Here is a 26,517-nt window from a genome sequence, read left to right on the forward strand (position 1 = left end):
GTTCCAATGGGAAATGCATTCTCTAAAGCACATTAAAAATCAAACACCCAGGATGACACTGATTGAATATTATAATCAAAATGTAACAAAAGTCTCACTTAGCCAAACCTGTGGCCCATTTGGTGCCACATACTCAAAACATTTTAAATAATAATAGCTGAACTCCTCTTGGTTCAGTTTGGAATTGTAATGACAGCTATGGAACCATTTTAGCCAGGTCTATACTCAAAAACATTGCTTCAATGCAAGAGGTATTAGGGAAACCAGAAGAATGACACCCACTGAAATTTAACGTACAAAAACTAAAGAATGTAACAGAGTACTGCCAAAAGCACATAAAATCTGAAATATAGCCACTATAGAAAACTATTGCTTCCTGTGTTCCAAATACTAGTCTAGTTTCTCTACCAAAAGAAATACAAAAATGGCAACTCAATAGTGTGTTGGTTAAATGCCAAAAATAGGCTGAATCATTTACATAGTTCTACAAGCATGAGATTTGGCAGAAATGTTGTCAGATTATTTTTTTTTAAGAAAGTAAGGCTGGCCATGCCAAAAATCCAATATGTTGGCTAATAATAAATATGGTATTACTTCCTCAAAACATTTATTTATAGAAGAAGCTAGACTAGTGTTTGTGTTTCAACAGTGTTCATAATGATTGAGAGGAAACATAATTTTTGCTAAACTACTAGGCCCAGTCTCTTCAGTATGTAGTGTACATTGGAGGTCACCAATCCCAAGTAATTAATGAATATGAAGCTATTTAGCCTCACAGATATAATCAGCTCAGAGCCCAGTGCAGTGTGACTATAGGTCCCAGAGGAAGCTTAAGTAACATGCAAATGGGGGTTGCACGGGTTAATTTTATCTATCTCATGAGCATAGCAAAAATTACTAAAAGCATCTGTACAAGTCACTAGAGAATACTTCCGGAAAGAAGGGGAGATGTTGCTATGTTACAACTCAAAAGCACCAAATTCTGCTATCAAATATTAGTTTCCAACCCTCAAAACAGCTGGCATCTGTTCTCTTTGTGCTAGAGCGCAGTGGCAGGCAAGGTAAGGAGGAGTGAAGAAGAACATATTTTTGAAGGTTCTGGAGAAAAACTTGTCTTGGCAAGCAAGGCTTCCGACCTCAGGAGTGTGGATTTACTAGCACTAAATTAACAGAAGATCCTGAAAACTATAGACAGGTAAATCTGCCTGTCTATTTGCCTGTCTTCAAGTAGAACATTTTCATGATAATATCAAAATGCTTGATGACAAAAGGGGAAAAAAAGCCAATATAGATGTTGATAAGTCTGCACAGGTGTTGTGCTCATTAGAGAATGTTGCTCCACAAACACACCAAGTGGGAACAAATCTAAACAATAGTAATGTACTTTCAAATTGGAGTTTTATGTAAAGATGATGGATGTATAATGTCTGCAGGATATGTAGATTGGTTGGGGGAAATGTAGAATCCAAGGGAAAGAGTAATGGTATGAAAAGACAAGGCAGTGAATTGGAATCAGAAATATTAATAATTTAATGAAATAGATATTATGTACAGAGAGGCAAATGCAGACTGCTTTCCTGTGCTCTTGCAGCTAGCTGTTTGTTAGCCCTGCCTCTACTCTAGGACTGGATACAAGTAACTAAAGCCCCATTCAAAAGCTGGCCTGGATCATGGAATGGATTAACCAAAAGCACCACGGAAAACTACCAAAGATTAAGATTGATTCCAACTTCAGTAACTCCCCCTACAACTTGCAACAGGATCTCTTGTGGCATTCAGTGGGGACACCCACATTACCAAAGCCACCAGATACAGGAACAGGATCTATGACAAGGACAAGAAAGAAGACACAAGGCTGATGGGAAGTGGCAATATCACCATGGAGGCTGTAAGCATGGGAAAGTTACCAGGCAGGCCATCCCCTTCACCCGGAAGGTCTCTCTTTATGAACAACAGTCTGTTTATGAGAAAGGCAAAGGAGGTTGAAAAAAGGTGTGTATGAAAGGCTTTATATAAGGGCGATGGAGAGGAAATCCAAGGGAGAAGAAGTTATGTTCTCTCTGCTCAGAGAAAGAATCAAGGACTAGAGTGTGAATAACTCCTTTTTTCAGTTAAGGGCCTTTTTCTACCCATTTCCTCACAGTGCTTAACTCCTTCTCCCTAACTAGAACTTCCCTTTTGCACCTCATGTTCGCACAACTCTTCACCCTGCTGAAATGTTGCATCACCACTTACTAGCTTCTGAATAGCAATGCCAGTTTTATCTGCATAGAAGCTATTGTGATAGTGTTTTGCATCTTTAGATGCCAAGGCAATCAACTGACTTGTGGATTAAGCTGTTACAGAAACCCCATTCAGACACTGCAATCATGATGGCAGACTGTGATAAGGAAGCTGCAGCTTCCCATTCTCCTAATCAGGGAAACGCCTGTCATCCTGGTTGCAGCATTTGCCTGTTCAGATGGATGCTGTTGGAAAAATGAAAAGAGCAGGGGAGAAGATGAGTGATGCACTGGGGAAGGACTTCCAGTGTGCTTTTTAATAATGTCTGAATGGGGCTTTAGCTAAGTCATCCATTCATGAAAAGCTGAAATCAAACCTATGAAGAAAAATAAAAATGACAAACACTATATGCATTTGAGACTAAAATGTTAAAAGTATAAATTATGTTTGCTAAGGATGTTGAATGTAAATATGAAGTAATTCTGAAAGTAATGTAATAGGTTTTGAGGTAGTTTTAGTGAAGAGGCTAAAGTTCTGACTTGGATGATAGCCATTCTATTGTCTATCCTTCGAACCTGCTCACACATGATTAGGGACATAAATGAGAGCATCCCATTCACCCTCTGTGCACATCATTCTGGTATTAATAATCACATGGAGGAGGTTTGGATGACCCTCCCCTCCGCCACACACATACACCAATTATGAAAGATGGAACATTGTGATGGGGGATCAGTAATTAGAACATAAGAACACAGGAAGAGCCCTGTTGGATCAGGCCCAAGGCCCATCTAGTCCAGCATCCTGTTTCACACAGTGGCCCACCAGATGCCGTTGGAAGCCTACAGGCAAGAGTTGAGGGCATGCCCACTCTTCTGCTGTCACTCCCCTGCAACTGGTACTCAGAGGCATCCTACCTTTGAAGCTGGAGGTGGCATATAGCCCTCCAAATAGTAGCCAATGGTAGACCTCTCCTCCATGAAGTTATCCAAACCCCTCTTGAAGCCATGCTGGTTGGTGGCTGTCATCACATCTTGTGGCAGAGAATTCCACAAGCTGATTATGCGTTGTGTGAAAAAGTACTTCCGTTTGTTGGTCCTAGATTTCCTGACAGTCAGTTTCATGGGATAACCCCTGGTTCTAGTGTTATGTGAGAGGGAGAAGAATTTCTCTCTATCCACTTTCTCCACACCATGCATGATTTTATAGACCTCTATCATGTCTCTCTGCAGTCGTCTTTTTTCTAAACTAAATAGACCCAGGTGTTGTAGCCTTGCCTCATAATAAAGGTGCTCTAGGCCCCTGATCATCTTGGTTGCCCTCTTCTGCACTTTTTCCAGTTCTACAATGTCCTTTATTAGAAGTGGTGACCAGAATTGTACGCAATACTCCAGGTGTGGCCGCACCATAGTTTTGTACAAGGGCATTATAATATTAGCAGTCTTATTTTCAATCCCCTTCCTAATGATCCTAGCATGGAATTGGTCTTTTTCACAGCTGCCGCACACTGAGTTGACACTTTCAACGAGCTGTCCACCACAACCCCAAGATCCCTCTCCTGGTCAGTCACCAACAGCTCAGATCCTATCAGCGTATACCTGAAGATGGGGTTTTTTGTCCCAAAGTGCATCACTTTACACTTGCCACTACTGAGGAGATTCTCACGATCGGCCAAAGGGTACCTAACCCGCTTTCATGCTAGCGTGAGAACCACCCGGCTCGCAGGCAAGCCCGGTTTCCTCAAAGCGGGTAACCCACTTAGGTAGCGCTCTGCTTAGATGCTAACCCTGCTAACCCCATCAATTTGATCATGTATTGCTTTGGTGCAGCTCCATGGTGCGGCAACACCTGAGGAGCCCCCCACCAGGAGGCTGAAACAAGCCTCCCGGCCCTGGGGGTCTCTCCAGGATGCCCTGCGCACCCTCACAGGCATCCTGGAACTTGGGGGGGGCACAATCCCCGCTGCCCCCACCGGCTCCATGACAGAGCCGGTAGTTGTGTGGCCAGTCGATCCGGGCTAAGCCCGCTCTCCCTGCAAACCTCCTCTCGACGCTTCCCACTGATCATGGGAACCGCCTCTTTGAATCACATTTGCCATTTTGTCACCCACTCACCCAGTTTGGAGAGATCCTTTTGGAGCTCCTCACAATCTGTTTTAGATTTCACTACCTGAAAGAGTTTGGTATCATCTGCAAATCTGGCCACCTCTCTGCTTACCCCTACTTCTAGATCATTTATGAATCAATTAAAAAGCACTGGCCCCAGTACAGATCCCTGGGGGTCCCCACTTCTTACTTACTTCCATTGTGAAAACTCTCCAATTATACCTACCCTCTGTTTCCTGTCCTTCAACCAGTTAGCAATCCACACATGTACTTGTCCCCTTATCCCATGACTACTAAGTCTCCTCAGGAGTCTTTGATGAGGAACTTTGTCAAAAGCTTTTTGGAAGTCCAGGTATACTATGTCAACTGGATCACCTTGATCCACACACTTGTTGACACTCTTAAAAAACTCCAAATGTTTTGTGAGGCAAGATTTACCTTTGCAGAAGCCATGCTGGTTCTCTCCCGGCAGGGCCTGTTCTTCTATGTGCTTTACAATTTTATCCTTGAGGATGCTTTCCCTCAATTTACCTGGAACGGACATTAAGCTAACCGGCCTATAATGTCCTGGATCGCCCCTGGATCCCTTTTTGAAAATTGGTGTTATATTTGCTACTTTCCAGTCCTCTGGTACAGAGCCCCATTACAGGGATAAGTTAAATATTTTAGCAAGGAGGTCAGCAATTTCACATTTGAGTTCTTTGAGGACTCTTGGATGGATGCCATTGGGCCCTGGCGATTTACTAGTTTTCAGTTTTTCCAGACAGTTTAGAACAGGGATTCTCAATGTTGGGTCCCCAGATGTTAATGGACTTCAACTCCCATAATCCCCAACCAAAGGCCACTGGGGCTGGAAATTATGGGAGTTGAAGTCCAATAACATCTGGGGACCCAACACTGAGAATCCCTATTTTGGAACATCATCTCTTGTCACTTCTATCTGACTCAATTCTTTAGCCTCCATTCCCCCAAAAGCCTAGTTCAGGAACGTGTATATGCTCAATATCCTCTGTTGTGAAGATGGACACAAATAACTCACTTAGCTTCTCTGCAACCTCCATAATAATCCCTTTCGCTCCCTGATTGTCTAACGGTCCAACCGCCTTCCTGGCAGGTTTCCTGCTTCTGATGTATTTAAAGAAGTTTTTGTTATTCCCCATGATACTTTTAACTATATGTTCCTCAAATTCTCTTTTCACCTCCCTTATTGTCACCTTGCATTTCTTTTGCCAGGGTTTGTGTTCCTTTCTCTTCTCTTCATTTGGAAAGGCCTTCCAATTTCAGAAGGAATTGGGGTGGGTGGGGTGGGATTGGCCTTTAGAGGATGAAAAAAGAACAATATAGGTTTTCACATAAAGAAGACAGATGGGTCTGGAGTTCCAAACAGTGAACACAATTCTGGCATAAGAATGTGAATAGCCTCCATAGAGTACAGTAGAAGTTATTAGCAATTTTTTGGGATCTCTCAGAAGGAACTGAAGCTTAAAAAAAACAAAACAGAAACATAGTTTTAATGAAGAAATCAGGTATTAAAGCCAGGCTAAAGCAAGGCCTCTGATAGGGTCATGAATTATTTTAAAACTTGAAACAGAACTACAGATAAAGAGCATTTATTGAAGAGAGAAACAAGGAAAGTGGAAGAGAATGAGGTGGGGAGTGGGAATCAATGGAAGGGAGAAGGCAGAACTGACCTTCATGCTTTGTTTTATATGTTTGATGAGATTTTCATAAATAAATAAAATATATATTTAGGTGTGTGCATTTATATCTTTGAAAAGTAAGGTGCAAGTAATCTTTAAAATAACTTCTTAATCGGACAGATAATAGCAGCAATGATATTTCTGTTAATCATTTCTGTATTTCCTTACTTGAAATTTCATGGAAACTAATGAGCAACCTTTTTTAAAAAAATGAATTGACTATGTGAAGCATATGCAAAATATTCAGAAAATGTTCAAGAGGAAATGGAAGCATTACTTGGCATACAATTTTATTTATTTACCATATTTCTATCCTGTCTTTTTGTCCCATTCAATCCTATGCTCCCACAGCTTTCAATAAAATTTGAAAACCACCAGATTCATTAATACAACTAACAACAAAAACCCAAATAGAAGCATAGGGACAATGATCAAGCAAGTGAGAATCCATGGCACTGGGAACAAAGAATGTTCCCAGAGCTCTAAATACATTGGTACTCTTCTAAAGATGTTGCATCTTCTTGGCAGCGAGACATTAAGCAATCCAGGAGTCTCCTCCCTTGCAGTCAACCTTTCTAGGTTTGCTTTGGTTCCACCACCTCCCACTCATATAATGGGATTTATATGTAGTTCTTCCCTCCAGTGATTGTGCCCACAAAGGAAGATTTCTGCCTACACTCTGGATTACATGTGTGGCAGTCAAAATCAATGATGAAATGGCTTGAAGCTGCCATAATAAAATTGTGTGTGTGCTGCTTCAGTGGCTTTTTGTTTTCATGGGCTATGACCAGCTCCCCTTCGCAGATCCGCCTGACCCCTGTCACATGAATTTTTCTATTCCACAAATAGGAACGGATACCCTATTGTCATAACTCTGGGCCAGACAACGGAAAACCCTTGGTTTCTCCAGGGGATACAAAAAACAAACTCCTTATAGATCCTGTCATGCTTTAAAGCGATGTTTCCTTAGTGAACATTGCACACTGTCAGCTTAGCACACAAAGCATTTATTTCCCTGAATATGGTATTTCTCCACCGTGTAATTAATGTTTTTGGTTTTCTGTTTAAACCCTATATTTTTTTCTGGGACAAGGCTGTCACAATCATGTTTGAGGCTTACAAGCTGATATAGGTCTTAAGAACTTCCAAAGAAATTAAGTTTACACTCACTCCTGATCTTTACATCTCCTAGCTGTCAGGTATGCCTCAATTCCATTCTGTACTTTAAAAAAAAAAAAAAAAGCTGACAGAGGGACAAGGATTAAGGGCAATGCTAGCATATGTCCACAGCAGTGTTTCTTTTTTAAAAAGACTTTACAGTGCCATGAAAAGATATGACAATCAAGTAATTAAGGGGAAAAATATCTTTAATATAGTCCAGTGCCTTTAATAATAAATACAGATTAATTTATGGAGGGATTCTCTGAAATTAGAAGGAAAATACAATGTAAATCTTGGGCTTCCTGTAAACAGTAAGTTGATTGTGGGGGAAGGTAATCTCACATTCATTTTCAACTGTAAAAAGGTAACATGTGGTGCAGAGTATTTCATGACCTATGTGCTAGAATTCTGAAATGAACTGGCAATGTGCTGAGACCAAAACCAGCTGTTAGCTGTCTCTGCCAGAAAATGGGCCCTATCCAGCAGTCTTCAGGGATGGTAGAAAGTTGACTGACAGCACTTTAGCTTGAACTAAAATCATGCTTTTGTTTTAATAACTGCTAAGGAAAGCTCTGGTGGTTTTATTAAGCCTCAACTTTTCATGGGCTGATATTGTGATAATCAGATATTTTTGTACAGAATTGTTGTACAACTTTTTTTAATTCACAAGTGCTTTTTTATCCTAGCTCTGTAGAACACCATGTCTGCCTTGTACATGATAAGAAACTTATTTCTAAAATCACTGATACAAGGTCATGTTAACTCATTATTCATAAGAACTGTTACTTTAAGACTCTTGCTCTAATGGTTTGAACTTCAGCCACTACAAGAGCATAAGCATATCAGGTTCATTACAGCAGGTCCACTAAATGTGGCTGCCCCTGTGTACATACATGTACAAAGAGATAGGGGTGTGCACAAAACCAGTTTGTCTGATTCGGATTCGAGTCTGGATCGGTTTGGTTTGGGCACCCCAAACTAGAACCCCTGTTTGGCTCGAGTTCAAGCCTGTTTGGGGTTCTAATAGTTTGTTTGTTTGTTTAAAAAATTAATATCTCACTGCCGGCTCCAGGTTCTAATGCTGGCCTCCGAGTGGGGGTGCTGCCGTGGCAGGGGGTCCCAGAAGGTTCCTCTCCCCCGACCAGCCTCCCCCTGGTCCTTTTGGGGTTGGCTTGGCTCTTTTATGGGCCTTCCTAGCCCTCTGCTTGCAATGGCCATTTTGAAGGCCGCTGTGCATGCACACTGGCCATTTTGAAGGCTGCTGTGCATGCGTACTTACCGCTGTGTATGCACAATGGACATGCAAGGCCAGCAGGGGGAGAGGAACCTACTGAGATCTGCAACAGCTGTGACAGCACCCCCCTCCCCTGAGGCCAGCATTACAACCCAGAGCCAGCGGTGAGTTATTTAATTATTTTTTAAAAAATTAGAGCCCCTGAGCTGGCCCGGTGTGTTTGGCTTTACTTCAAGCTAAGTTGAACTGGGCCCTGTTTGGCTGGAAGGTGAGCCTTTGAACAAGCCCAGTTTGATGTTGAACTGGTTAAAAATCAACTGGTTCACATATCCCGAGAGAGAGAGAGAGAGAGAGAGAGAGAGAGAGATTTCCCCATTCTTCATTTTAAGCTCTGCATGTGTAATTTCCATTGTGCATGCTGAGTTGTCTCTGACTTTAAAGCCCTTGCCCTCATTGGATTCTGGGTGTAGACTAGGGCCATCATATAATATATCCCTTCCACACAGGAAAGCAGTGATGATAAAATAGGAGGTTTTTGTTGGTATTGTTGCTGCCAACTTGTGATAGAAGTTTCATTAATTATTGTAGTTATCTGCTTGATGAGACTACCCCACATGCTTTTGATGGTACAGTAGCTGTCATTTATAGGCACTAAAGAAGACTTGCTTATTTCATAGTTTACACTGATTCAAAAGATCCCCAAAGGCACTAACTGCACTTGGGGGGGGGGGAAACACATGGGATAGAGTTCAGTGCAGGGCTACAATTCTCACAGGGAAATGTTACACAAAATGTTGCACAACATGATACCCCCCACCCCACTGCCAAATGCTTCAGCATGAAAGTGCTGACCACTAGTGCAGAAACCTCCCTCAGTAGGAGTGATGAACTGCAATAAGAAGCGATCCATCCCCAGCCATTCCCTGCCAGCCAGCAGTCAGAGATAAAAGAATGCCCTGATAGTCAAGGCTGTATTCCTTAATCAACATGGCTCAATGCCTATACTTCAAGAATAGTCTGCTTCTGCTACAGTTAACAGCAGGGCAGAACTCAAGAGGAGGAACTGAGAGCAAGCATAGAACAGTTGTTAGAGTGGAGTGGCAGACTAGGACCAGGAGGCAAATTCAAATCCCCATTCAGCTATGACGTAGGCCTGTGCTTCAGAAGCACTGGAACCAAATACTCTGCACCTTTGAACAGGTACCACGCAGAAGTAGGGATGTGCATGAACAGGTTTGGCACTCCCTTTCTGGAATGCTGAACCTGTTTGAATGCCGGTGCTCAGGCCAGCTCGACGAGTGGAGGGTTGCCTTTAAAAAAACAGGTAAGGCCCCCTTCCTACAGCTTTTCTCCCACTGGTACTCCATTTTGAAAGAGACATGTGGGGCTGCATCACTCCTTCCTGCAGGCCTGATCGGCTTCAGCACATACATGACCAGGAGGTGCATGCGCTGGACATTTGTGAGGTAAACATACCATGCAAATGGCTGGTGCCCGTGCACCCTGGCCGTGTGCATGCTGACTCCAATTGAAACTGCAGGAAGGAACAGTGCCTGCACGTCTCTTTCAAAATGGAGCACTGATGAGGGGAAAGCAGCCGGAAGGGAGCGAACAGGTAATGAGTGCCTAACCTGCTCGCTTAAAGGCACTCCCTGTGCTGCCCTAGGTAGTGCACGAACTGTTCATGCACATCCCTACACAGAGGTGGCTGCTTGTAGCACAGCTGTGTCAACATAGTACTGCCCATGGCTGGTGTGTGCGGCTCCTTTATGGGACGCCAAACCCCATGCCACCCCAGCCACAGCTGGGACTGCATGTGAGGCACAGAAAGCGGTATTCCTTCCACACATGTTCCGCATAGAGCTCTATGAGAAAAGCACTTGGAAAGAATACCCCGCCAAGTTCCCCATTGTGTACACCTTCTGCTGTACCCCTCGCACTGTCCCAGATAGTACTGGGGCAGTAAAGGACTTGAGTTCTCAGAAAGGAGACCCTATGTTCTAAAAGTGCTTGGTTCAGGATGGAAATGGCCATACTGTAAGCAGACCTACCACCTCCCTACGGTACCTGCACAATGGTGCAGATTATTTGGCTTTGGTGCTGCTGAAGCACAAGTCTACTACGAAGCTCATTGTGTGACCTTGGGTTGCTGTCTCAAACTAAACTACCTCATAGGGTTGTTGAGAAAGTAAAATGAGGGAAAGAACCATTTATGCTGCTTGGAGCTCCTTAGAGGACTAGATGGATATAAATCTAATACACTTTCCCCATTGCATGGCTAAATCTGTCTTCTCAAAGTTGGGTGTCAGAATTTCCAGGCCTGGCAACCAGTGCCCCCTGTAACAGGGATCCCCAGATGTTGTTGACTACAAATCCCATCATCCCCAGCCAAACGTCATTGAAATGGGGGGGATGGGAGTTGTAGTTAACATCTGGGAATCCCTGTTACAGGGAAAAGGAGGACGACAACTGCACCCACCACCACTTCTTGGTGCTCTCGCTCTGAGTTGGCCTTTCACATAATTGCAGAATCAAAGGATTTGGATTTTCAGTGGAGTTCCAGTGTATCGACTTTTTGCACCAACTATCCTAACGACCCCCTCCCCACACCAAGTCCTGCTATGCTGCCTCATTGTGGCGTGGAGGGGGGTGTTCTTGGGAGGGATGAGCGAAGTATGCCAGGAGGTATACTCCCAGTAGGGTCACCCAAAGTACGAAGGTCATCCCAGCTGCCCAGCTAAAGTAAGCAGGCACCTCTCAATGAAAATATACTTTTCTTTCTCCTATTTATAAAAATTGTTTTAGCCTGGCTTATTTTTTTATATCTCGTTCCTTAGTGTCCCAGGTTCAGGCATGTAATATTGATGTCAGCAATCTCAGATCTTGCCCCTGTTAAGATGGTTGTTCATTTGGAAAGTTGCCCTAATACCTCATTCAGGTGGTATATGGATATATCCCTGCTGAATGATCTTCAGTTTACTAGACAAATGGAACAGGAAATGGAGGAATTTTTTCATTTTAACAGGGGCTCCATTACATCATTATCATTGGTTTGGGATTCTTTTAAAGCATTTTTACTGGGCCAGATCATTGCTTATAATTCACACCAAAAAAGGCAACAAAAAGGGCTCAAATGGTATATCTTGTGCAGCAAGTTAAAGACTTATCCATCCTTTGTGTTATGTAGAACTTTTCTTAGGGCTAAATATGAACTTAATAAATTATATTCTTTAGAACCTGAATTTTTGTTGAATTGTACCAGGCAAAGATATTGCGGGTAGGGATATGGATCTAGTAAACTTCTAAGCTCTCCATTTAGCTGAACCAGCTAGTGCAACATTATTCTGGATGATCAAAAGACTCATGTTTTTTGAAATTGTTCAAAAATTGCTTGTTAGAAACTCATATATTCATCCCTCATCAACCGTGTGGGTTCCGTTCCGGCAAAATGAACTGACAAACTGGGATTTGGTTTCTGTAATCTGATTCATCTATACTATATATAGAGAAAGAAGTGGAAAATCTGTTTCTAAGGAAGTTTGCTTTATTGGTTTTGGAAGAACAAAATAAACTAATATTTATTGTATGGTTTGTCTTTTTTAGTGTGTTTGGTTTATCTTGTAATCAGTTAACATTTTTAAGAAAGAAGGCTTAGTAAGGTAGCATTTGTAAACCGCCCAGAGACGTAAGTTTTGGGCAGTATAAAAATGTGTTAAATAAATAAACAAACAAACAAACAAACAATAAGGTGCTGCACTACTTCGTAACTGGAGTGGGAAGCTTCTTCTTGGTGCTTTGCTAAACAATTACAAATTACAACAGATAATTTGTGTGGACAGGTATGTTTGCTACACATCTGATGGCAGGGTGACACGTCCCAACACCTTGACCCTCTGAACAGGGGCGTAACAAGGCTGGAGTGGGCCCAGAGACAAAAATTTTAAATGGGCCCCTTGCTGACACACACACACACACACACACACACACACTTCACAATATATAGTCATGTGACTTGCCTCTGGGGGCCCCCTCAAGGCCTGGGAGCCCCCAGGCAGCCGCCTCCCCTTGCCTAATAGTAGTTACGCCCCTGCCTCCGAACAACTAGCAGCAACCAGTGATGGTCTGGGTGGGAGATCCACCCACCCAGAGGCAAAGGCTGCTCATCTGTAAGGGAGATAAGCACTCGAGTCCTCCTCCCCTCACCCCATCAGAGCCCTTTCTCTGCTCATGAGAAAGGGCTCAGGTAATCACCCCCACCAGCTGCAAGTTCATCTCTAACTCATGCATTAAATTGTCACATGCCGTTTGGTCATCAAGGTCAAACAATTTGTTTAATTGTAATATGAACATACATAAAATTATACACACAAAATTTGCTGCTACTGTTAATATGATAAAGGGCACTGAAAACTCAAAGTAAAGAAAAATAAAAGTATTTCAGAATAATTGAAACACTCTGAATGTGTTTGAGCCAGTCTGTAGGTAGCAGTAGCAAAAAAGCCTGAATCAAAAACTCAAAGTATGTTCTTTGGAACCATTTCAAGTTTATGTGCTCACTTAATCACAAGCACAACAAAAAGAAAATAAGTACAACTGTAATGGTTTACTAACAAAGCATTGCTTGAGGATTACAACAGTGTAACAGACTTACTCTGACACAAATGAAAACTCCATCAGCCCCCTGGGAGAACCCTTCTACAGGAAGACAATTAACCTACTAACTCAGCATGTTGCATTTTGAGCACATGACTACAGCTTCCAGTACATGATCAAATCAAGGACTTGCTGTTGCAAAACCTTATATTGAAGGATATGAGCAACAAGGCAGCCAGAATAGTGACATCCTACAGGTAAGTTGTTTCTGTTAGGAAGAGAGATATCATTATACTCTTTGAGTCACCATTTTCTGGTGAAAGACAAACTCAGTTTTGATGGTTCATTCAATTCATGTGGTTAGGGCCACAGTATTTATGGTAAATATCATTGGGTTGATTTCAGCTGTCTGTGGCCAAGGTCTTTTTCAGAAGCTACTACCACCCTTTCTCTCTCACTTGGAAAGACTTCAGTTTCCCTTAATCACCCTGAGATGGTGAAGTACTACTGACTTGCTTTACCAACTACTGCTGGCTGAAAGTATATCCATATTATAGTAGTGTTTTTATAGCTGTCCCTTTTCTGTTCCAAAATTCTGCAATTCTTTTAGAATAATATTTATCCTGGAAATGAGAAATATAGGAACTGTTAAATAAATAACAGGTTGGTCTGGTTGGTTATTTAGCTGGTTAGTTAGTTAGTTAATATCTCAATTTTCTTCCAAAAGTTGAAACTCAAGGCAGTGTACCATACAATATAGGCAGTTAAAAATTAAAATTTATACTAAAATACAATAACCGCACCAACCATTTAAAAACACAAAAACAGAAAAATGAGATGAACTAAGGCAGTTACCCTCAACTCCCATTTCCACTGCATCTGCCTCCACTGCTGCTTTTCCTACTACTACTGCAACCACAAATATTTATATACTGCTTTTCTACAAAAGTTTACCATAGCATGGTTTACATAAATAAATAAATAATAAAATGCTTCCTTGTCCCAAAAGGACTCACAATCTAAAAGAAACAGAGGGTAAACACCAGTGTTCCCTCTAACAGGAATTCCCAGATGTTGTTGACTACAACTCCTAGAATCTCCAGCCAAAGGCCATTGCAGCTGGGGATGCTGGGAGTTGTAGTCAACAACATCTGGGAATCCCTGTTAGAGGGAACACTGGTAAACACTAGAAACAAACAATGTATGTTGAGCTGGAGCTGAAAAAAGACAGTTGCTTTCCTGGGAAAGAGGAGCTAAGATGGCGACGTGAAGCTGCCTTTGTTTATCAGCTCTGCAGATAAACTGAGAATTAACTTTGATTATGCTCCTACCTTAGTCAGCTGCTTTCCTGTGAACATAATAATTTCCCTGTGAATATAAGAAAATCACCACTTGATATATCTCTCTTTGCTCACCTGCCCCTTCTTTTTCCTCAGTGCACTGCTTTTAAACGTAGACACAGAGTAGGTTGGAAGGGTGGGAAAGTAGCGTAGCGTTGTGCACGAGCCAGTTTGGCGCCTCCTATGGGAAGCGCCGAACCGGGTTGGGAGCTAGCATTCAAACCAGTTCTGCCGGGCAGGGAGTGGTTCCCTTATAAAGGAGGTGAGCAGCTCTGCTGCTTTTCCAGTGGTGGCATCTGCTCTCCAAACGGTCATGTGCAGCTGTGGTGCTGTTCACTGCAGCCTCTTCGTGGCATCAGCATGCACAGCATGTATGTGCCGACACCGTGATGCGGCTGTAGGGAACAGTGCTGCAGCCACACAGGACCATTTGGAGAGCAAGCGCCACCACTGGGAAAGTGGTGGGCAAGCAAGTAAGGAGCTGCTCACCTGCTTTTGAAGGGAGCCACTCCCTGCCCCACCCGTAGCTGCCTGAGCCATTCCTGCACAACCCAAGAGTATGTTAGGGAGACTATCTTTTGCTCCACCCTCCTTTCTTTTTCAGATCTGATGCACAGAGGAAGGTGAAGACTTGGAGGGCTATTTGTGCTGCCTCAGGTACAAACAAAGACAGGTGAGGAGGACAGGGGTCCAGAGCACCAGCAGAATTTGGCAACTGTCTCAGGTGCCCAAAATACTCAGGCCACTCCAGTGTAATTTTGCTTTTGCCTTCACTGACCTTGACCTTCAGAGGTCTGTTCTGCCTAGGGTTCTTCCACATGGAGAAATAACTGCATTTGAAAATGCAAGTTGTTGTGGCATCTAGATGGCATACTTGCCTGTTGTGTAGAACTTTGCAGTGCCACCTGCTCGTCATTTGATGACAATTTGTGATGAGAATGGCCTCTTTTCAGATTACCGTAGAAGTACTTCTAAGGCAGTCACCTTAAGTGGCGCAGCAGGGAAATGCTTGACTAACAAGCAGAAAGTTGCCGGTTCGAATCCCCGCTGGTAGTATATCTGGCAGCAGCGATATAGGAAGATGTTGAAAGGCATCATCTCATACTGCACGGGAGGAGGCAATGGTAAACCCCTCCTGTATTCTACCAAAGAAAACCATAGGGTTCTGTGGGCACCAGGAGTCAAATTTGATGGCGACTTGATGGCACACTTTACTTTTAAGGCAGTCTAATGAAGAGTATATTTTCCAGGGTGGTGTAATCATAGTTGTCTGATAGGAATATCAGACCAATATCCACTATAAGGCATTATCAGAAGGATTTCCAATAAAAGGACCCTGATAGTTGAAATTCCAACTAAATTCCTACCTCTAACCCAAAACTGGGGGTGGGGGCAACAATAACCCCCCCCCCCCAGGAAGCACCCACTGGCTCCCTGGATGCTCTCTGGGGGGTTACCTTGGCCCTTAGCCCCGATTTCAGAGGTATAGTGCTTAAAATCCAGAGACTTTCTCTCCAATCTGGTTTCAAATAAGGATTATCATTTTAAAAAATCAGGTGAGTGATAACCCAATACTTTTGGGGAGGACATATCAGCCTGCCTGATTTTTTTTTGATGGGGGGGTGTTCCATATTGTTATCCATTCAGCATTGATCCAATATTTCTGGTGGTTCACAGGCCTAATATTTTAATCATAGATTGTCAGCAAATGGACAGCAGATGGCGCTGCAAAATTGCATGACTGACAAGTACATGTTCTAGATGCTGTTTGGATAATCGAAAACAACTTGCATTTCCAAGCACAGTATTTCTTTGCCTGGAACAACCCCTAATAAAGCAAATGACAAGGGCACACAATTACGTACACCCATAATAGCTTATACAATTTGCAAAGGCTCTCATTTTCCACCCTGGGATTTACACATTTCTTCGAAAATGAAATATGTTAGTAAAGACAGTAGCCATGTTCAGGAGAGCTGGTCTTGCGGTAGCAAGCATGACTTGTCCCCTTAGCTAAGCAGGGTCCACCCTGGTTGCATATGAATGGGAGACTAGAAGTGTGAGCACTGGAAGATATTCCCCTCAGGGGATGGAGCCGCTCTGGGAAAAGCAGGAGGTTTCAGGTTCCGTCCCTAGCATCTCCAAGATAGGGCTGAGAGAGATTCCTGCCTGCAACCTTGGAGAAGCCGCTGCCAGTCTGTGAAGACAATATTGAGCTAGATAGACCAGTGGTCTGGCTCAGTATATGGCAGCTTCCTATGTTCCTATGGCATATAAAATGCCAATGATAAGGACAGAATGATTCTCCAGCTATACTGTTTTTCTTCACCTTGAGTTTCAGACCCAAATAGCGAAGAAGTACAAGCCACCTAGAGGTTGCCGGTTTGAATCCCCACTGTTATGTTTCCCAGTCTATGGGAAACACCTATATCAGTCAGCAGTGATATAGGAAGATGCTGAAAGGCATCATCTCATACTGCATAGGAGGAGGCAATGGTCAACCCCTCCTGTATTCTACCAAAGACAACTACAGGGCTCTGTGGTTGCCAGAAGTTGACACCGACTCAGTGTCATACTTTACCTTTAAGAGGCTGCACCTTAGAAGAACGCACTGATAAGAAAGCTAATATTATATTACAAAATTAAGCTCCTAATCTGAAGCATTATCTTATGTTTCCAGCAATTTCATACTTCAGTCCTAGTTCTTGCTCCACAGGAAAAAGAACTGCTTCAAAATAGGACCCTGGGCACAAGCAGAAAGCTTTTCCTAGGAACTAATTCCTAAACTGTCTGGAGACTGTCCATGACAGCTATAAAACTGATGTTTGGCTCATCATTTTCGCTTCCTAAGTATCTCCAGATGCAACACTGCTGGAGTTAATGCCTGGGGTAAGATGGTAGCACAGTCATGCAACTAAAAGGGACAAGTTCTAAGAAGGCAAACATAGTGGGAGTATAATGATGGGCAATTTTTTCCCTTTATCTCCCCCCCGCCCAATATTTATAAACCACTTTTCAACAAAAGTTTCCAAAGCGGTTTACATAGATAAATAATACATGAATAAAGATGGATCTCTGTCCCCAAAGGGCTCGCAGTCTAAAAAGAAACATAAAACATTTGCAACAGCCACTGGAGGGATAATATGCTGGGGGTGGATAGGGCCTGTTGCTCTGCCCTTGCTAAATAAAGAGAATTCCCACTTTTAAAAGGTGCCTCTTTGCCCAGTTAGCAATTATCTCCATTTTAGCAATTATCACCACCTCAGGACCTGAGACAAACTAAATTATAGCAAAGCAATCACAGCCTAATTTATAGAAGGCTCAGCTATATTATTTTTATACAAATACTAGCTGACCCTGCACAGAGCATCTGTGCAGTTGTGCACTGAGCTTGTAGCATCCCCCCATAGTGCTCTCACTCATTCGCTCTCCCCTCTACAGCATTCTCTCTCGCTCACTCTCCCCGCTGCAGCTTGCTTGCTCACTGTCTTCCCCTGCAGCTCTCTCTCTCCACAGCTCTCCCAATTAGGAGGGCCAGGGCCAGGGCATCCCACCGCTTCCCACCTCCTCCTCCTGGCTGGTAGGGCTTTGCCCGCCATCTGCCCACCTCCATGCCGCCATTAATTCTCTCCGCCACTGCCTCCACTTCTTGGCTGCTGGGGCTTTGCCCGCCGTCCACCCACCTCTTCTGGCTGGAGGGGCTTCGCCTGCCGACCACCTCTGCATCCTGACCAGAGGCGTAACTATAGGGGGGCAGGGGGGGCACGTGCCCCGGGCGCCATCTTTTCTGGTCACGTGGGGGGCGCTGCCATGACCAATTTATTTTTATTTTTTTAAAATTTTTTGTTAATACAAATGTTTCCTGCTCAGTGCAGCAGCGCTGCAGCAGTCAAGGGAGCACGTCGGTGCCCCCTTCCCCACGAGTGGTCCCTTCCATGCCGCCTGCGCCCCCCCATTGCTTTGCTGGCGCCTGGCGGCCAGTCAGTGGCCTGGCTTGGTGGCGGCGGTGGGCGCTTGTGAGGAAAAACCTAAGTATAATGTAGTATGTTGGGGGGGGCACGTGGGGGGGGCATGGGGGGGGCGCCATTTCAGTGCTTGCCCCGGGCGCCGTTTTCCCTAGTTACGCCTCTGATCCTGACCGCCGCCATTATTTCTCTCCGCTTCGTTGCTGGAACTCTTGCACGCTCTAGAGCATCTGAGCATTAGTACTTGATTGCTCCCCTCACCTCAGAGATCTCCCCACCCTCACCTTGCTGCTAGTGCTGCCATGGCCGCTCATTCCCCTCAGGCTGCTGACAGGGTCAGGCCCATCCCTTGCCCTTACTTCTGTCTCTCTTCCCCCTCCCTTCTTTTTCACTTTCTTTCTCCTCCACTCGCTCTTCCCCACTTTTTCTTCCCCCTCCCTTCATGTTTTCTCTCTCCCTCCCTCCCTGAGTTAAGAGATTTTGTTCATCTTGTTTCCTCATTTAATTCACACAACGGCATCCCCTTCTCCTGAAGGGGCTCTTTCCTCCCTCACAACCTGTCTTTTTGCAGACCCCTGCCTGCTATCCATGTATATAGATAGAAAGATAGATAGATTCCTCTCCTCTACAATCAAGAACATCTTCCAACCAGTAACAGTTGCATTCTAACTGACCTTAACCATCACAGGCTCCTCCTCCTTATCTGCATAGGGAATCTCCACTGCCCAGTCACCACAGTGCCACAGGCTCTTCCTCCCTATCTGCATATGGAATCCCCACTGCCCAATCACCATGGTGCTTCTGCTCTCACAGGCTCCTTCTCCCTATCTGCATATGGAATCCCCACTGCCCAGTCAGGTGCTTCTGCTTGGAAACTCTGTCAGCCAATCGCCTCCTTTCTACCACATCCCCACACATGGCCCGTCTTGGAGAATTAATAATATAGATAAATACATTGTGTTATTTCTAAGACCACTTCAGCAATGGTCTCTGTTCCTATGGCTGCATGTACCCATGAAAGGCTGCTCAGGCAGAAATGGAAATATTGCATACTGCGCATGCTCCTGATTTCTGGTTGTTAAAGAACTTGGAATATTTTTCATCCATGTTGGGTTGGCACCATGCCAATCTGACATTTAGCCAGGATTGGCAATCTGGGATTTGCTCTACCAGTGCTAATCCTGGTTAAATATCTGGCTGGCACAGTGCCAACCCAACATCAGTGAAAATTTCCAAGTTCTTGTGACCAGAAATCAGTAGTGTTCCTGGCATGCAATCTTCCTCCCAATTCCAGTCAGGCATCCTCATGTGGGTTGTGAGAACCCAACCCATACATTAAAATAAAAACATATATGACTAATAAACATATAAAAACATATATGACTAATAAACATATAAAAACATATATGACTAATAAACCTAGGCCCTGGGACAAACTAAATTATAGCAAAGCAACCACAGCCTAATTAATAGAAGAAGACTATGTAAATCAGAGTCAATGTATTACCAGAATAATTACAAAAGTACTAATCTCATTAAACCAACCTGTAACATGATTATCAGCTCACATGAATTAGTAATGCTGGATCCTCATAGGAGAAAAATAGTAAGTGAAAAGAAAAAACTTTTTTAAAAATGGACAAATACTAATTATGGGCAACATAACAAAAGGGGACATGGATATTACACAGTTTCCTTTCAGGCTTCTATAATATTTCTTCCTTTTCTTTTAGAAGAACGATTAGAAAATCAGCAATTGCTAATATAAAGAGTAGAGACATAATCAGTAAAATATGGCTTTCTGATCGTGTTTTGTTGTTCATTTGCTTTCACAGTCAGCACTGTTTTAAATCCATTTTTAATCTAGCTACAAACGGCTTGTTCTTGAACTGATTATGATGATCATAATAAGTAAAAGAGGCAATGGTAGAAACACATTACCTAAATTCTCATTAGCAGGGACAGACCAGGGACTTTTTCTGTAGTATGAGCAGGTGAGGTGCAGAGAAAAAATGCATGCCAGAAATATTAGAAACCCCTGTGTCTCTGATCTTACAATCTCAGCATATTTACTTAAGAGCAAGGGTAAATTTTTAGAACATAAGAACAGCCCTGCTGGATGAGGCTCAAGGCCTATCTAATCCTGCATCTTTTTCACACTGTGGCCCACCAAATGTGTCTGGGAAGCCTACATGCAAGAGGTGAGGGCATGCCCTCTCTACTGCTATTGTTCCCTGCAATTGGTGTTTTGAGGCATCCTGCCTCTGAGCCTGGAGGTAGCCTATAGCCATCAAGATTAGTAGCCATTGAAACACCCGTGCTCCATGAATTTGTCTAAACCCATTTAAAGTCATCCATGGAATGTGGCCATCACCACATTCCATGGTAGAGAATTCCATAGATTAATTATATGGCGTATGAAAAAGTACTTCCTTTTGTTGGTCCTAAATTTCCTGGCAATTAGTTTCATGGGATGACCCCTGGTTCCAGTGTTGTGAGAGAGGGAGAACAATTTCTCTCTCTCCTCCCTCTCCACACCATGCATAATTTTATAGATCTCTAACATGTCTACCCTTAGTCACCTCTTTTCTAAACTAAAAAGCCCCAGATGTGAAATTATGAGTTCTTGCCTCATAAGGAAGGTGCTTTCGACCCCTGATCATCTTGATTGTCTTTTTCAGCAAGACAATTGGTGGCTATCATTTCCTTTCCTTTGTCAAAAAGAATTGTTTGGCACTGAGAGTTGTGACAGGAAAATAGTTTCCTGCTTTTAAAAAAACGATCATGTCCCTTCACTTCAGCATTTGTTTTCTAGAAATGTTTTGGCATTTATCATGCAGTGGGAGACCATTAACCAGTCACAGTGTTAGATTCCAGTCGAAATTATCTGTTAAATAAAATATTAAAATAAAGGATTTGCTATTTGGAGAAAAAAGCTTTTGTATGGGAAATACATGAACATTTGCAGTAGATAGAATTCACCTTTTTGATCATCATTTGAAGTGAAAATAAAATGCTAAACCTTGCATTGTAGCAATGTGGGGGGAAAAGGACACCGGGGGAAAAATCAAGAACACAAGTAGTAACGCTTCTAACCTTTCTCAGTTCACCTGATGTATAGTGTCCTGAAGCTTTACAATTCTATCATCCCCTTCAGGAAAAGAATGTCCTTTGTTACGAGAGCTCAGTGGTATTCACCTCATAGGGCAGGAAATCCCCTTTGGGACTCCATGTCTACCATGCGTTCTTGTTCCATTTATAGTTTCTTGTAGATAATGTTCTTCCTCAAAGGGGTTCTCTTTTTAAAACAGGAAATCAAGAATTTTGGTTTCATGTAGGGAAAAAATGCATTTTGAGTTGAGAGACTTTACCAATTTTTGTGTGAGAATATTCACTCCTGCTAACTGGGCAACAAGGCATATTTCACATACCTGCCAACATGTCCCTATTTTCCCATTTGGGAAAGTTGGGACATGTTGGCAGGAATGATTTCACAGTGGTGTTTATATTAAGCAGAGGAGGAGCAACTGCCCTGCTCAACCCCAGGACAACCTCCATCCCAGTGGCTGCAACTGGTATCTACCTTTTAGACTGTGAGCCTTCTGGGGTCAGAAAACCATCTTAGTAATTATTGATTTATTATTATTATTATTATTATTATTATTATTATTATTATTAAACCACTTAAAAAACTTATTTGTTGAAAAGCAGAACAAGAACACCACATGTGCAGTGCATTGTTTTGCCCATATGGTGGCACACAGGAGCCCCTGGTGGCGCAGTGGTAAAACTGCCACCCTGTAACCAGAAGGTTACAAGTTCAATCCTGACCAGGGGCTCAAGGTTGACTCAGCCTTCCATCCTTCCGAGGTCGGTAAAATGAGTACCCAGAATGTTGGGGGCAATATGCTAAATCATTGTAAACCGCTTAGAGAGCTCCAGCTATAAAGCGGTATATAAATGTAAGTGCTATTGCTATTGCTATATGTATAAGCACTTGTGTGCATTGGTAAACTTGCTTGATATGTAGCAAGCACTTATCATGACTCTTTTTGTCTGATGTTTTACCAATACGCAGGAGTGCATGTGCTCATTGGGAACAAGTGCCACAAAAAGAAACTTGAGGGAATCATATGTATTATCACAACTTAGCTTTTTTGCAATAAATGCAAAACGAAGACATATGCTTGCATTGGTAAGAGGAAAGGGGAAACTGCATGCACCGGTTTTGAAATATAGACTGGAATGTAGGTCCAATTTATTTGTGATTAAGCAAGAAAGATCTTGGGTCATGGTTGATACCTCAATAAAAATGTCAACCCAGTGTGCAGCAGTGTTTTCTTTTTGAAAGGCAAATTCTATTAAAGGGATCATGGTAAAAAGGGAATTAACCTAAAACTGCCAATGATATAATAATACCTTTATACAAATCTCTGGTATAGCCACATATGGAATATTGTGTGAGGTCTGGCCACTGCATCTCAAAAAAGAATATTGTGGAGTTGAAAAAAGTTCAGAAGTGGCCAATCAAAATGATCAGGAAGCAGGAGCACTTTTCTTATGAGGAAACAGCTACAGCATTTGGAGCTTTTTAAATTAGAAAAAAGGTGAGAAATGACGAGGCTTATAAATGGGTAGACTCTTCTCTCATAGCACTGGAACCAGCAGCCATCCAATGAAAGTGATTAGCAGGAGATTTGGGACAGACAAAAGGAAGCACTTCTTCAAACAATACCTAATCTATGTGGTTCACATCACTGTAAGTGTGAACACACATAACCTTCTGAAGAAAAAAGAGAGTATTTTGTCAATCATCTCCAAGGGTTCCTTTTATGTTGCAATTTATTGCAGTAGGGGGAAAAAGTATGTGCTGCAATGTTTCTGCTGTAAGAGCAAAACCACAGTTCCTTCACAGCATGCAATACAGGGAATAAAAGCCATTTCACCCTAGCTAACTGTTTCCTCATCATAGAAATACTACTTGCACTTTAGGTATGTTTCATTTTGGATAACGTCAGTTTTTCCTAGCCTCTTTTTCTATTATAAACTAAGTAATAGCAAAATAAGAGCCAGCCAATGTAACTTTCACTCATACTTTGCCAATAATTCACCATGACAATGTTTATGATCACACCAAAGCTTTACAAAAAGAATTGATTGGATTCCCTATGTTATTAAAAAAAATATTATCTTAGTAAGGGAGTCACTGTAGCGACTTTGGAGGGGGAGGGAATAATGAAAAGAATAATCATACTGGGAAAGGTTTGCTATTGAATCTGATTTTTTTTTAATTAATCTAGCACCTCTGAATATTGAGTACTAGTCATTAATGTCATTAAGCTTCTTGTTTCTTAATTGCATTCTAATGTAGGGAACTCAAGGCAAAAAAGTATGCTAGTCCAGAAAAGACCACAATCAGATATGATTGAAGCCAACTATTCTCTAGCACCTCTATTAACCTACATGCAATGTGGGCTGGACCTACACTATGTGGATCAGGAAAAATGGAAAAATATTCATCCTTTGCTACTCTTGTATCTGTCATGAATTTGAAATTTTATGAGTAGCTTTTTAAATAAACCCTGTCATAAACAGCAATTATCTCAAATGCTGAGTACTCCCTGTCATTTTCAAAGTCAACAGATGTTGACCTTGGGATGGCAACCTTACCCACATGCCTATGAACCTAATCAGTGTTATGCCGCTCACTACCATGAAGAATATGAGTCCTTTTAGAAAGCTTGCTATATTTGAGCAAAAGGTCTGCAAGATTACATTCTCATTTAAATGGCTTTAATCTACACGCTCTTACTGCTAGTAGGGCTGCCCATGAATTCTGGACAAAGAGACAAGAAAAGGACACTTCTAGGACTACAAAGAAATTGATTTAATGCAACACATGCCCACACATTCAATTTAAGTAAAAGTGTTCCTTGACAAGATGATTGCAAGATTTCTGGCTTCATCTTCCTTTGCATCTTTATGTAGTTTTCAAAGAAACAGAAGGCAAGATAAAAGCAGACAAGAACATCAAAATATTTCCCCCCTAAAGAAGTATTGTATTCCAGGAGAGACATCCAGTACATAATCGGTGTGCTGTTCCATTGTTGGAAGCTCCGTCATGAAAGAGAAGAGAGTTGTAGAACAGGAAGGGACCCCTTACATAGTCACAGCTTTCTTTCTGTTCACAGAAGGAGCTATTCATAACACTCTACTAAAGGTCTTGAAGCCTTCCCAGGTATTCACGGTAGTTATACTGGACTCTGCACATTTTTATGCTATTATTGATTGTGTTAATTGTAATTGTTTTTATTTTGATGTAAACCACCCTGAGCCATTTTTGGAAGGGCAGTATATCAATCAATCAATCAATCAATCAATCAATCAATCAAATAAATAAAATTATGACTGATGCCATAATAATGGGTGCCAATATAATTTGTTGGGCCCAGTCCACTGTAAGTGCATTAGGCCACCCATCCACAATTTAGTGTTAATGATTCAGTGGTCTGCTTGCCCTCTCTCAGTGCGCAAAGTCTGCCAATCCCCCTCCCCCCATTTCCCTGCCCCAGACCTCTTTTCCAAGCTATGAGGCATGCAAAGTGCATAGAGCAGGTATCTCCACCACCCAATCCAGATCACCTTCCTGCCTACCAACCCTCTTCTATCCCTTCTTTTACTTTACTTTCCCTTCCTGGTAGAGGGCTACCTTCTTCAGCAGGGTCCTCTTCCTTCACTCTAGCCTCTCACTCTTCCTTTGAAAACGAGCACTGGAGTGAAAGTCGCCCCTTTTGGGGAGCCACTTCGGGGGAGAACGAGGGCGAGGGCTAGAGGGCTTCTGTTTAATTAGTTTTAAGCTGTTTTAGACTTGGGTTGAAGTTGTTGTAATGTGTTTGGGTTCGTCTGGAGATAGGGGGACAGGAGGCGCTTTCATTGACTATGGGGCAGCTTTCCCTGTGGTGGTGGGGAATAGAATAAGTAATGTTGGCAGGTCAGCAGGCCATTCCAGGGAAAGGGTAGTTCGAAATTTAATAGCTGTCTCCCCTTCTGGCTGTCCAGCCAGCTCTTTGACCTTGGGGAGCACTGCCAACAACCCACATAGCTTTCCCTGCTCCTCTGTAATGCCAGGTCAGTCCAAAATAAATCTGAACTCATCCATGATTTGATCATGGATGAAGAGGCTGACCTGGTATGTATTACTGAAACTTGGTTGGGGGAGGCTAGTGGTCCAGTTTGGTCCCAGCTTCTCCCTCCAGGATATTCTGTAGAGGAGCAGGTGAGGGGACATGGATGGGGAGGTGCAGTGGCTGTGGTCTATAAGGAGAACATCTCCCTCACCAGGGTCCCTGTTAGGGTGTCGGACCATATTGAATGTGTGTACTTGAGTTTGGGGACCAGGGATAGATTGGGACTTCTGTTGGTGTACCGATCACCCCACTGCCCAGCGGAATCCCTTACTGAGCTCACAGACTTGTTCGCAGAACATGCATTGGAGGTTCTGAGACTCTTGGTGCTGGGGGACTTCAGTGTTCACTTCGGGACCAATCTGTCCCGGGTAGCTCAGGAGTTCATAGCGGCCATGACAACTATGGGCCTATCTCAAGTGGTCTCTGGACCGACACATATTGCAGGTCACACGCTTGATTTGGTATTTTACTCTGATAAGGGTGGTGTTCCGTGGGTGGCGACTCCTGTGATTTCCCCATTGTCATGGACAGACCACCATCTGGTTAAGGTTGGACTTACAACCACTTCCCACCTCCGCAGGGGTGAGGGGCCCATTAGAATGGTCCGCTCGAAGAGGTTATTGGATCCACTAAGATTCCAAGAAGCCTTGGAGGGATTTAATGTTGGCTTTGCTGGTGATCCTGTTGATGCCCTGGTTGAAAATTGGAAGAACTTGCTCACCAGGGCAATAGACACGATTGCTCCCAAGCGTCCCCTCCAATCTGCTTCAAATTTGGCCCCTTGGTATACGGAAGATCTACAGGGCCTGAAGCAGCAAGGTAGGCGACTGGAGCACAAGTGGAGGAAGACGCGACTCAGGCAATATGTGCAGCAAAGAGGTGGTTCTTTTCTGCCCGTATTGCCTCTGTGAGTTCACATCCAGCGGAGTTGTTCAGGATTGTGAGGGGATTAGTATCTGCCCCCCCCCCCGAACCAGAATTTGGAGTCATCAGTTACCTGCTGTGATAT

At 43.0% G+C, this 26,517-nt stretch overlaps 1 protein-coding gene across 34 annotated transcripts in view; it reads right to left on the reverse strand.

The window, feature by feature from the left end:
* Window positions 1-26,517, reverse strand: part of PTPRD (protein tyrosine phosphatase receptor type D) — a 1,992,390-nt gene that overhangs the window by 990,904 nt on the left and 974,969 nt on the right. The window lies entirely within an intron of this gene.

The sequence above is a fragment of the Hemicordylus capensis genome, chromosome 2 (assembly GCF_027244095.1).
Source record: "Hemicordylus capensis ecotype Gifberg chromosome 2, rHemCap1.1.pri, whole genome shotgun sequence".
In the NCBI taxonomy this organism is placed as follows: domain Eukaryota; kingdom Metazoa; phylum Chordata; class Lepidosauria; order Squamata; family Cordylidae; genus Hemicordylus; species Hemicordylus capensis.